Below are 12,445 nucleotides of genomic sequence, written 5' to 3'. Positions count from 1 at the left end.
GACACTTCCTTAAAAGTGGCATCTCTGCTCCAGAAATGCTGACTGACGTGAATCCCTTTTAGAGCTCCTTGCGCCCTAGGAGATTACGTACTGGCATCTTACAGTTTTTATCATGATTTCAGTCTTCTCTGTCTGAGGGAAGGTTCCTTCTCTTTTTTAACTTTTATTTATTACTTTTTAGAGAGGTAGAGGAAGAAGGAGAGAGAGAGAGAGAAACATCAATTTCTTGCTCTACTTATTCATGCATTCGTTGGTTGATTCCCGTAAGTGCCCTGATCGAAGCCAGATACTGGCTTATTGGGACGACGCTCTAACCAGCTGAGCCACCTGGCCAGGGCCGAAGGCGGCTCCTCTTAGCTATGGATTGAGGTAGCTATTTAAAGCTCTTGTAGCCATAGTCAGAAACTTGGCCTATCACCCTCCGCCACAGAGATCTCCATTATTAGACATTTTCATTCCCCCCAGTCTGAGCGAAACTGAAAAACGAATGAAATGTCCTCCCCAGCTTTTATTTAAGTTCCACAACAGTTTTTTTACTCTGAAAAAAAAAAAATCCCTTAATAATTATACGGAGAGTTGTTAATATTTCACACCCTCACATTCCAGAAATTTTTATGCAAATTGTGTGGGATGGGCTCGGACAGGCCCGTGCAGCTGCGGGGTTGCAACGCAGGCTTCCCAGTTCCCTCGTTGCTCCTGGACTCGGTAAGACTTGGGCTCATCACTCGCTTCAGATAGTCTGACTCCTGCCGTGTTTCCCACCACAGATGGAGATTGAATCCTTGGCTCTTTTCTTCACCAGCCCCTCCCCCCTCAACCATGCCCCCAAACACCAAGCCTTTGAGCTCTTCTGGAGAAAAAGGGCAGGCTGAAATTCATTGTTGAAGATGTTTAGAAAGAGTCAGGAAGTTAGTTCACAAAATATTCCCTGGGGTTCTTTTTTAACCTGGGTTTTGATAAGCCTTTTCGGAATGTGAGTTTGCCTCGTTTTTACCCTGAGAGTGTTACGGAAAAGTGAAGCCGAGGGGCGACTGCAATTTGTTTATTTTAATTAGAAAAAGTCTTCATTTTCCAAGGCTTTGCCACAGCGGTGGCTTTAATAGTATATAATTACCTGTAATGCGCTTATGATTTCATTTGTAAAAATTCGTTCAGTGTCAATGTTTCCGGGGAGGGGCAAGTGCAGATTCCAGCCGGGCCATGGGTTTTGATTCTGAGGTCCAGAGGCACGGACACAAACGTTGGAGGATGCCCTCTGTGGGTTTCCTTGGGTGGGCTGAGGAGCAAGCGGTGGCAGAAGAGAAGCCTGCGGGCACAGTGGCCCCCAGTTTCCTGGAGTCTTTTCCTGGGCTGCGGGGCTCAGCACCATGTTCACGTCAGGCCGTGGGGACACGGAGGGAGGAGGGAAGGGGTGGTGCTGGTGAGTCTGTCCCAGTGCTCGTCCCTAAGCGTCTCAGCAGGGCTTCTCTTGGTGGGATGCAGCCTGTGATGGGGGTGCTCAGCAGGAGACACACAGGGGACACCATAGAAGGCTTGGGCCTGTCAGAGGCCCTCCCCTGTGAACTGGAAGTAATGCTATGACCCCCCTCCTGGGCGGGACGGGGACACGCAGGTCTATTTCTGGGGGGGCTGCTGTCAAGCTCACTGACTAGCCAACTGGATACAAGGGAGGGCTCTCTGGGGTAACAGACAGGCACACAGACAGAGCTGGGCTGGACCTCAGTCCCAGGCCTGATTTGTGTGTGGCCTTGGGAAAGAAAGTTGGTTAATCCTGTGACGTCTCCAAGCCAGCACACCGCAAATGCTACGCCCACGTTGCGGGTCTTCGGCAGCCCGCAGCAGTTGTGCTCAGCACCTCTAGGAGCTCGACGCACCGAGACAGTTGTAGGGTTTGGTGGGTACCAGGAAGGGCCCCTCAGTCGAAACCATCTTCCCACGTCCTGACTAGTGTGGCTCAGTGGGTCACACATCGTCCGGAAAGGCGAAAGCTCCCAGGTTCCGTCCCCGGTCGAGGCACGTGCCTGGCTCTTAGGCCTGGTCTCTGCGTGGGGTGCGTCTTTCACCCTTGCGTGGCAAGATGGCTGCTCTGTCTTCCTTCCGTGTGCAGCCGTGCTCGGGAAGGGAGAAGGGGGCGGGGCGGGATCCGTGAGCTTCCCCACAGCCCCATCCGATGGGTTTTATTTACATCTCGTTGGCCAGAACAGAGTCTTGTGGCATCTCTAGAGAAAGGGGAGTGTGTGGGGAAGTGGGGTTAACTGGCCCCAATGCCACCTGGTCAAAATGGGGGCTCTGTTACCACGTGTTATGGGTGCAATGGTGTGCCCACCCCCAATTCACGTGAGCCCTAACCCCCAGCACCTCAGAATGGGACCTCATTTGGAAGCAGTTAATTAGTTACAGATGTAAGTAGTTAAAACCAGGTCATCGGGGAGGGGCCTTACACAGAGAGGAAGTTTGGACGCAGGCCGCCCACAGTGCGGACGAAGGCCCAGTGCAGATGGCCAGAGACGGCCAGGAAGCCACCAGAAGCTGGGGGAGGGGCCTGGGACAGAGCCTCCCTCATGTCTTCAGCAGGAACGACCCTGCCGCCACCTTGATCCCTGGCTTCTGGCCTCTACACTGGGAGCCGCTTGCTCAGCATCACAATGCTCCCAGCACCCTGGGAAACTAACACCCACTGGGAGGCTGGAGGGCACCTGGCCCGGTAACCAGCAACATCAGCTTTAGGCTTCCTGAGATAAGCCAGCAGTCTTTTATAAAAAGTTAAATGTGTTGGAGTAACATGGGTTAATACCATCATATACCTCGAAGTGTACACCTTGATAACATCCGTCTACACTGTGTGCTCACCACCCACGTCTAGTCTTCTTCTGTCACCTGGTACTTGCCCCGCCCCACCCCCTCTCCTCTGGTAACTGTCCTCTGTATGTACACGTGTGTGTGTTTGTTGCTTTTGGTTTTACGTCCCACCTATGATTGGAATGCGGTTCTTGTCCTTTTCCATCTTATTTCACTCCGCAGGATACACTCACGGCCCAGCATTCTTAGAATAACGCATATCTTTCTCCGATGAATCTGGGCGGAGTATAACCAGCCCCGATAAAGACAGACCTTCCTGGAACTGGTGGCCTAAGGGAGCCTGACATTCAACAGGGTGAAGGGCCACCGGAAAGGTGCAGCTCGTCCCAGGGAGTGAAAGACTGTTTCTGGCCAGTGGGTCAGGGACGGCTGTTTGAAGGACCTGGACCTGGAGGACGTGGGGCTTGGCTGCCGGGAGATGGGGGAGAACTTTCTGGAGGAGACAATGGAGCCAGGCGTGAGGCAGCAGACAATGGGCCCTTTGTGTGAGGGCACTGGGCCACCAGGGTGGGACACCCTGAAGGACAATGCCCTGTCATTCAACCCACAGCATGTGGCCTGGGGGTTTCAGCGATACCCCTGAATTCTCAGATGGAAGACCCCACACCCAACACACTTATGAAAAGTGAAGAATTGGAGCTATGCTTCTGTTCCAACAATTTCATTTTTGGTCCAGTTCACCTTTGCAAAACTTAGGCAGAGTTGTTTTATGCTTCTTTACGTTTTTTTCTGGCCCGTCTGACCTTCCATTACATTGAACCCCCAGGGCCTGGTTACCTAGCATCTCAGCCACTTTGCCTCTTAGCCCAGATCACTGACTTAGAACTGAAGGCACCTGAAGGTTTCTTTGCATAGCCTTTTCCCAGAATATTCCAAAGGGTCCCTGGGAAGTGTCTCTGTGCCTCTTAAATTAGCTGTGAGGCAGAAACGGAGTGAAGTCTCAGGCTGTCAAGGACAGGCGCTCTTAGCTACTAAAGACCCAGCCTCCCACCCCCACCCCTGCAGAACCTCCCGCTGTGCCTGCCTGCCCCAGGCGCAGACTTTGCACAGCTTTGCATTGGACCCGCCACGGACTGACTCAGCCCCTTCCTCCCTGCTCTGTGGTCACAGCATTCAAAAAAGTGGATGATACATATCCTGCTCTAGACAATGTGCTCCTTCAACGGCTGTTACCATGTCCACAGAAGCCAAACCCCAGCAGGCCCTGGGGCTGCCCAGAGGCCTGTGGGGGGGAGTTCCCTTGTGCCCGACAACCAACCAAGCACATCCTCAGCTTCCTAAATTCTATTATTTGAATATGCGATGTTAGTACTTACTCAGTGTCAGTGTATTCGTGTCTTACTGTCGCTGTAACCAGTGGCCACAAAATTAACATAAGTTTATTGTCTTCCACTTCTGGAGGTCAGAACTCTACAGTGAGTCCTAAAATCACGGATAAAATCACGGACGGCGTGGGCAGGGCTGCATTCTTTCTGGAAGCCCTGGGGAGAATCCACGTCTTTGACTTTTCCAGCTTTCACGGGCACCACTTTCCGTGGCGTGTGGGTCCCTCCTCCATCGTCAGAGGCGTCACTCACTCCGGCCGCTGCCCTGTGGGCCCACCCCCTTTCCCCGTGGACCTTCTCGCCTCGCTCTTATAAAGGCCGTGGTGATTGATGCAGCCCACCTGGACGATCCAGGGTACTCTCGTCTCCAGTGTCTTAATCAGAGGGCAGGAACCCCTCTGCCAGGTGGGGCCAATAGTCCCAGTTCTGGGGATTAGGACGCACACATCTTGGGGCGGGGGCGGGGGGCATTGCATTGTTTACCACACGCGGCAAAAAGTGTTCTTTTAAAAATAAATTTTGAAACTATTGGGTTAAAAACAGTTGCATAGTTTTTTTTTAATTGCAGAACTTTTTGGAGGTTTTAATATGCCGATGTATTGTGTAGAATTCAAGAAAGAACTTTATTTAGTACGCACCATGTCCCAAACCTGTCTGACCAGAGCTTCCCATCCCCCGCCCTTTTCCCATGTAAAGCAGTTCAGGGTAGAGTGGAAACAGTCTCTGGAAGCACCCTGAGGACTCCTCCCACCCCAGGAAGACCGGGTGCTGAGAGGAGGTTCACCTCTGACCTCGGTCTGGGGCGTGGCTCCAATGGATGGTGCAGGAGTATCTCGGCTCCCTTAGTCTCTGAGGGCCACCGTGTGCTGTTGCGTGGATAACTGAACCCTGGGGAAGCGGGACCCCTCCTTTAGGACCTGAGAGTCCCTCTGGGAGCTGTCTGATGAGGATCAGGTCGATGTGAACGTCACCCTCCAAGCAGATGAGAGTTCCGTCCTTTTTTCTTCATTCATCTGCCCATTGGACCTCACACCTACATCCCTCTGCCTGCCCCCACCAGCTCCAGTCCCCCGCCCAGCCCTCCCAGCCCATACCACCCATAACTCGGCTAGAATCACAAACAGCTGTCTCCCCAAAATATCCCAAGCAACCTCCCTCAACTATGTATATTTCAGGAAGGTCACGCAAAGCGGGGCGATAGGCGGGGGGCGGAGCCAGGACGCTCACTCTGAGTCACTGGGCAAGTGCTGCCTGAATATTTCAGGCCTGGGGTTGGGGAGCCGGGCGGGGTGGGCAGTGCTTATGTCCACAGTTGGGTTAAGGGATGGAATGTTTCCAAGTGGACGGTAGTGCCGGGAGACACCTCCACGGGCCTGGCGACGGAGCGTGCCTCTGAGCACCCCACTGAACCCCTCTCCGGGGGCAGTGCCGTCCCTTCCCTGTTCCTGTGTATGTTAAATGCCAGCGAACACCCTTCTCAGATCTGCCCTACTGTCCTCTTCCTCCCCCGCCCCCAACCCCGTCTGTGGTCTGTGCAGAGTCCCCCACCAAGGGTGAGGCCGGCTGCATGGTCAAGGGCTCACCGGCCTATTTATAGCTCCAGTGAAGGAGGCAAGTTGGGGAGTAGTCCCCCAAAGGACCACATTAACGAGTCCTCAGAGAAGATCTCTCACAAATCTTTGGAGCTCACAACCACTAGGCTGTGTTATGAGTGTCTAGTGCGTTAGCATTCATAAAATTAGTGCTGAGGGCCGGCACTCCAGGGTCCCCAGGCCCGTGCTGCTGATGGCTTCTCCCCAGGTGCTAGGCCACCCTGGGCCCAGGCCTCTGTCACTGGCCCTGGGGCCTTGGCTCGTGGCCAGGCTCCCTCTGCTCTCCATGCTCATTGGACAGCAGAGTGAGGACAGCATGGTAGATAACAGCCAGGCCGGCTCGCCTGCGCCTGCGGGGCCAGAGCAGCTTTGGTGAGCGTCCAAACCCGCAGGGGCCTGACAGCTGAGGGCAGCGTGGGAGGCCGGGTGGGGGGGGAGAGGGGGAGCCCCAGGAGGAGGAGGACAGTGTGCTGCTCGGCTCTGGAGAAGGGGCATGATGGTGCTGAGTTCAAATCAGAAGAAACAGATTTTGGAACTGTCTCCTCTTGCGCAATCTTAACTGGGACATAAGCATTTCAGTGGGTTTCTGAAGTGGAAGGGTACCATTTGTTTATTATTGTTTTTTCCATGTGCCCAGGAAAAGAAAATTCGGAGTGAAAAACACCCTAGGGTGTTGCTCTTTGTTTCTGCCCACTCCCCTCCCCACCTCGAGCTCAGTTGGCCTCATGACATCAGCCCTTATTTTTAGGGATGTTTTGATGTGATATGTTTAACAGGTTGCCGAGACCCAGGCATGCCGATGGGGCTGCCAAGGGGCACTCAGCTGATTCGTGGTGGCTTCTCTCTCTCCTGGGGGCTGGGACCATCGGAGACATGGCCTGGAGTCACCCGGGCTCCTGGAGCATGGGGAGTGGTGGGGTCAGCTGGCAGCTCACTCAGGGGGCCCCACAGGTCTCCTAGGGCCAGTCCTCTCTGCTCTTGCAGGTGGCCGTGGCTTCGCTGACCCGCCCTGGCCGCATGCACCTGCATTACTGTGGGGGTGCTGCATAGGTTGCTGGCCACACTGGCACATTAAGAAAATTCCTGGCAAAGGCACGAAGGGTAACTGAGCTACCTAGATCTCAATTCTCCAGGTTGTTCAAGTGTCTCTGTCCCTTTGAGGCACAAGTGGCTTTGGCTGGATGTTAACACAGTGATATCACACAGTGCCCTATAATTGGACACTCTGGGGGGAGTAATCTTGGATAAGCCTGTGGCCCCATTAATGGTCAAGGGCAGGGGATAGATGAGATGGTCCTTTTTAGAAAGAACCTCAATGAAGCAGCAAAACCACACACGCACGTGCACACACACACACTCTGAAACACACATACTCTGAAACACACTCGGCCGTGGCCGCCATGGGGCAAACCAGTAGGGTCACTTCACCCTCCTTAGGAAGCCTGGCTCCTTGACGCTAGCCCAGACCTCGCTCTTCCTGAGCTCCCCCACAGAGACCAGACTCAGGGGTGGGTGTGAGACGTTTGTCCCACTCTGGTCCTCGTGTGGGTCGCCACTCCCTGAGCTGGAGCAGCGAGGCTTTGTCTGATCTGTACTGCAGCCTGAGCCTCTCCTTGCCACTCCGGCTCCCCCTTCGCCCTTTGCAGGCCTGATCCCCCAACAAGTCTCCCGCCCGGTCCTCTGCACCTGCAGCAGCTCCCTGGAGGACCTGACAGCACAGGGAACAGGGGGAGTGGACTTGGAGGCTGGAGCTGACCGGTTATCTCCCAGCCCAGGTGCACTGCAGAAAGACAAGGTGAACTGCATTCTTCGTGGGATCCGGGCCTGGCCTTGGGGATGGGGGTGGGCCGCCAAGACTACCAGAGTCGGGGAAGCAGAAGGGATGCAGCTGACATCTTGCAGAAGTGGGTCGGGCAAGGGGGAGTGAGCCCCAAGCCAAGGGCTGCATGTGAGCTAATAAGTCAGCACGGAGGAGTTCGCTCCCCTTCCTGTCTCCAAAATCCAAGCTCAAGTGAGGGCCAGAGCAGGCACAGGGGTCCTATTTTCCATCTGGGTTTGGGGAGGGGAGTTCACAGCTGCAGTTTCTGAATTTGCTCCACCCTGGAGGAGGGGCCTAGAGGGGGCTGAGTGTGCCCCCCCTGCCCTGGAGGCAGGTCCCCTGGGGGTTGGGGTGGGTGGCAGGTCCAGAGGACTGCACAGAGAGTTGAATGCCAAGGTACAGGTTTATTTTTAGTTATCTGATGTTTCTTTCCACGTCGGATAAACGTTGGGTGATCAATAAGGAAAAGTAAAGAATCTCCTTTATGCAGCAAACCAGGGTATCTCCATTTATACCTGAGAGCCTCCTGTACAGGTGTCACGCACACTGTGCGATTGTGTCCCAACAAGTCGTTAGGGATAACGAGTCCTTAGAGGTGTGCCCGCAGAGCTGGTCCTGAAGGCTGTGGGGGGCTCTTTTCCTAAAGTTAACCGCCGAAAGAGGCACCCAGACTTGTTTGTTAGCTGAGTAACGTCTCTCTCTAGTTTGAATTTGAATTTTGATGCAGCATATTTTTAAAAACAGGATATACGTGTAATTTTAGAAGAGATGGCTGATTCCAAAATATCTCAGATACTACATCCTCCGACTATAAATACTTTCCAGATAGCGTACTTGTGAGCGATCCCAGCTTCCCCTCTAACCACCAGCCTTTCGTGCCAAGAGCCAGAACCAGCAGGCTTGTATGTTAACCCTGGGCAGGGGACCGAGGCCAAAGAACAACGCAGTTGTCGGGCTGGCCCCGGCCCTGGCTGCGGTGTCCTGGCCTGTAGGTAGGTGAGGGAAAGTGGCGGCTCCTCCTCCCTAAAGGAGTGTGGCCCCTTGGTTTTTTAAATGAGGGTCTCCACCGTTCTCATTCCTGCTCCTCTTATAGAAGCCAGAGAGGAGGGTGGACGCGTCAGTCAGACGAGTGACAGTGTCGAAGGCAGCTCAGTTCAGAAGTGGGGGAGGTTTGTCTGTCCCTCCAGGTCCACACAGGGATGGCTGACACATTTCATTTCTGCGTCAACTCCCTTTCAGTGCAGGTGTGGCCTGGGTGGCTGTTTGAGGGGGTTTCAAGGATACCCCTAGGCTTACAGGAATCGGCCACCTCTAACTGATTGATGTTGTTGGCTGTTGGTGCCGGATCGAGCCTGGGCACACGTGTAGCTTCTATTTGTCCTCCAGGACTGAGGTCTTCTGGACAGCGTCCCAGCATGGTCCCTCCACTAACGTGGGGATGTTGGGCGGTCCTGTCGGGAGCCCCTGCTTCTTCCCAGCCACCCCCATCGTCCTTAGGAGCCTGTGCATTTGCCGATCAAAGGTGTGCTCGCCCTGACGATGCGTCCCTCCCTCAAGCAGGGGGCTGGACCCGTGGGTGCTGAGGAGCATCGGGAGAGGGCACATCTGGGTTCTAGCACAGGCGTGGGCTTCGGGGACAGTGGACCAAGTGAGTGCCTCCTGAAATGACTTCAAGGGCCCCTGAGTTCTCCCCTGTCAATCCTCCCTCATGGATGCAGACAGCGCCATCATGGTGCGTCACTCCGCGAGTGTGGTCTTCCGTCCCGGGGTGGGTTTTGAATGGGGCGGGGGTGGGGTGTGGCGATGGGGAGGGAGGGGGTCTAGTGAGACTGAGAAGGAGGGGCAGCATAGGAGGATTGGGAAGGGGGCCACAGACTAGCCTGGCTGTGTGAGGGGTTCAGCTGTGTCCCCCAGGAAGATATGTTAAAGTCCTAACCACCAGCCCCTGGAAGTATGAACTTATTTGGCGACAGGGATTTTGCAGATGTCGCACACTGAGTGAGCTCTTACAGCGGCCCTAACCCACCATGACTGGGGTCCTTCCGAGAAGAGGAGGACACGGAGACACACGGAGGTGGCCACGTGACCTTGCAGGCAGAGACTGGAGGGAGGCGGCCACAAGCCAAGGAACACCTGGGGCCTCAGGAAGCTGGAGGAGGAAAGAGAAGACCCTGCTCTCCAGGCCGCGGAGGGCTCGCCTCCATTTCAGACCCATGCCTCCGGAACTGGAAGAGACCAGGTGTCCATGTTGTCCGCCCCGCCCCCCCCCACACCCCCGTCTGCAGTCCTGTGTCAGGGTGGCCCTCGGAAACGTATACAGCCCATTCTGTCACTCCCGAAAACAGATTCAACATCATGATAAACCCAGAGATGATTCTTATCGTAGACTGGAGGTACCAGGGATCTTAAACCTCCAGTAGAAACTACAGGCCAAAGATGAAAATGTTTGCCCGAGGCCCGCAGTGGGGTTGGCCCGAGCCAGTGGCGCCTGTGGCACCAGGTAGGCAGACAAAGTGAAAGGCCTGGAGCTCAAGCCCCAGGTGCGCCCTGGAGAGTTACAGTGGAAACGACCCCGCATGGTGGACGGCCAGCCAGGTGCGAGTGGCAGTAAACAGGACGGGAGTAGGTGCGAGATGTGGTGTGAGGCCTGGAGATCAGCCCACACCGGGGCTCTGGAGCAGTGGGGCGCCGGCGAGGAAAGGCAGGCTTCTGTGCATGTTCCTGGAGGTACCAGCAGGAAGTAAAGCTTGCCTGCCGTGTGCTGGGTTCTGGGGGCTGCGGAGGCAGCACTGTGGGCTGCGTGGGACCCGAGGGATGAGGCAGTGTCCTGTTGCCTCCCGGAGCAGAGCAGAGAATGAACCACCTGTCGGGAGCCTCATGTCTGGGTTAAGGACAATTGCAGGAACTGGCTCTTTGATAAGCGCTCCTGTCTCCAGAACAGCTCAGAATGGCAAAGCAGTAGCAGCAGCCGCACGTAGGGACATCAAAGAGTCTGTATCCCAAAGCGACAGCCCGAGTGGCTCAGGAATCCCACTGTCACCTTGGAGATGTGGCCGGGGCCATGGTTCTCATATGCTGGGGTTGGCAGAGCCGCCAGCCCAGGGGCGGCAGAAGAAAGCTGAAGTGAGGCCTGGCTGGCCCGGGACTGGGCAGCTCACCAGGACGCTGCTGTGCCGAGGGGGCCGCTGGTGGCCTGTGGGGGTCAGAGGAGATGGTTCCAAAGGCTCTGGGTTTGTGCCTGAACTTGACCAGAGGTAAGCAGCAGACACGATATGGGAGCCAAGGAGGGTTTTGTGAACTGATCGTCTAAATGCCGGGGATGGCAGGGGCTGCCTCCCCCACCCCCGCCCCAGCACAGTGTCACCCACAACCTCGAAGGCCCATCTGGTGAGTCAGGCTCAGGGAGCGGTGACGGAGAGAGGTGGCAAGGGGCCTGCCTCTGTCTTCACAGTGAGAGCACTTCTCTCGTCCCAAGCCCAACTGGAGAAAGCCTCGGTCTTCCTCTCGCACCTGGACAATGAGAGTGCTCCCACCAATTGTCAAGTGAAGAGGTATGGACTTTAGTGATGGGAAAAAACCCCTCTAAATCAAATCTGTGTGTGTGACAGAAAGATCTCCACGTCCAGAGACAGCCTTCTTCAAGCGATGCCTAGGATGTCAAAATCCCTCTCTAAAATAAGAGCAGAACTGGCCACTGGGGCTTATTAGAACACCCATATGGAGTAACACCAACGAATGTGGACTTAGAGGTAACCATGGTTACAGATCAACAAAAAACATAAAAACAGTATGGACACATACATGACCACTTGGGATTAAAAACCTCAGTGTCACGAACCCCGGGTGACCAGAAGGCACTGCGTTGGAAAGAAACTGTGCTCTTGGGGGCGGTCGCTGGGCAGGAGGGACCCCGAGAGTCGGGGCCTGCGTTTCCCAGCCCGGTGGCGCTGGCCAAAATGCATCAGTGGTGGAGCCACGACTGCGTTTTCAAGTAAAACGTGGGGACTTTCTCCACTATAAACCAGGGCTAACGCTGCCCGAGAGGGTCGTCATGATGACATTAGAACAGGGCTTGCACGGTGACAGCAATGGCGCATAATGACAGTGTGGTCACAGTCAGGGCACGTGTAACAAGTGACAGAGATTCAACGTGAAGAACACACAAATCTCCAGGCCCGAAAGAAGCCCTAAGCCACGGTCAAGTTCACAGTTTACAGAAGTGGAGATAAAAGTCAATGGATGAATTCAGTGAATATCAGAGGGGGAAAAAACGTCTTCTTTATTCACTAAACTCACTAATAATGAAGTACAGAAAAGCAGTGCGAATATCAAATGCCATTGTAATAACAGGTGCTGGCCCAGCTGCTGTTAATCTGGAACACGCAGGGATTCCTGCTGGAAGTGCAAGTGGGATTATTTTGGACGAACGTGGGAAAGAACTGTGACGGTCGACTCCAATTCGACTATCACTTGACTGTAATTCTGTTCCTGAGAATGAAATGATTCAAATGAAGAAAAAGCTGCCCCGCCCTGGCCGGGTAGCTGGGTTGGTTAGAGAGTCGTCCCGACACGCCAGGGCTGCAAGTGCAGGCTCAGGTCAGCGCACAAGCAAGCACCAATCAGTGAGTGCACGGATAAGTGTGGCGATGTACTGATGGCTTGTTTCCTCTCTCAAAGCAACAAGTAAAAAAATTAGAAAAACATAAAGCAATACTTAGGATGGTGCGTATAGGTAGGATTGTAAGTGTTTTCAAAGTCCAATAATATGGCGATGGTCACTTTGTTGTAGAATGCTAACTCTGTTACATATTACATGCTGATTAACAATGACAGTGTATACAAAATAGAGT

The sequence above is a fragment of the Desmodus rotundus genome, chromosome 11 (assembly GCF_022682495.2).
Source record: "Desmodus rotundus isolate HL8 chromosome 11, HLdesRot8A.1, whole genome shotgun sequence".
NCBI classification, from domain to species: domain Eukaryota; kingdom Metazoa; phylum Chordata; class Mammalia; order Chiroptera; family Phyllostomidae; genus Desmodus; species Desmodus rotundus.
This window is presented reverse-complemented; position numbering follows the sequence as displayed.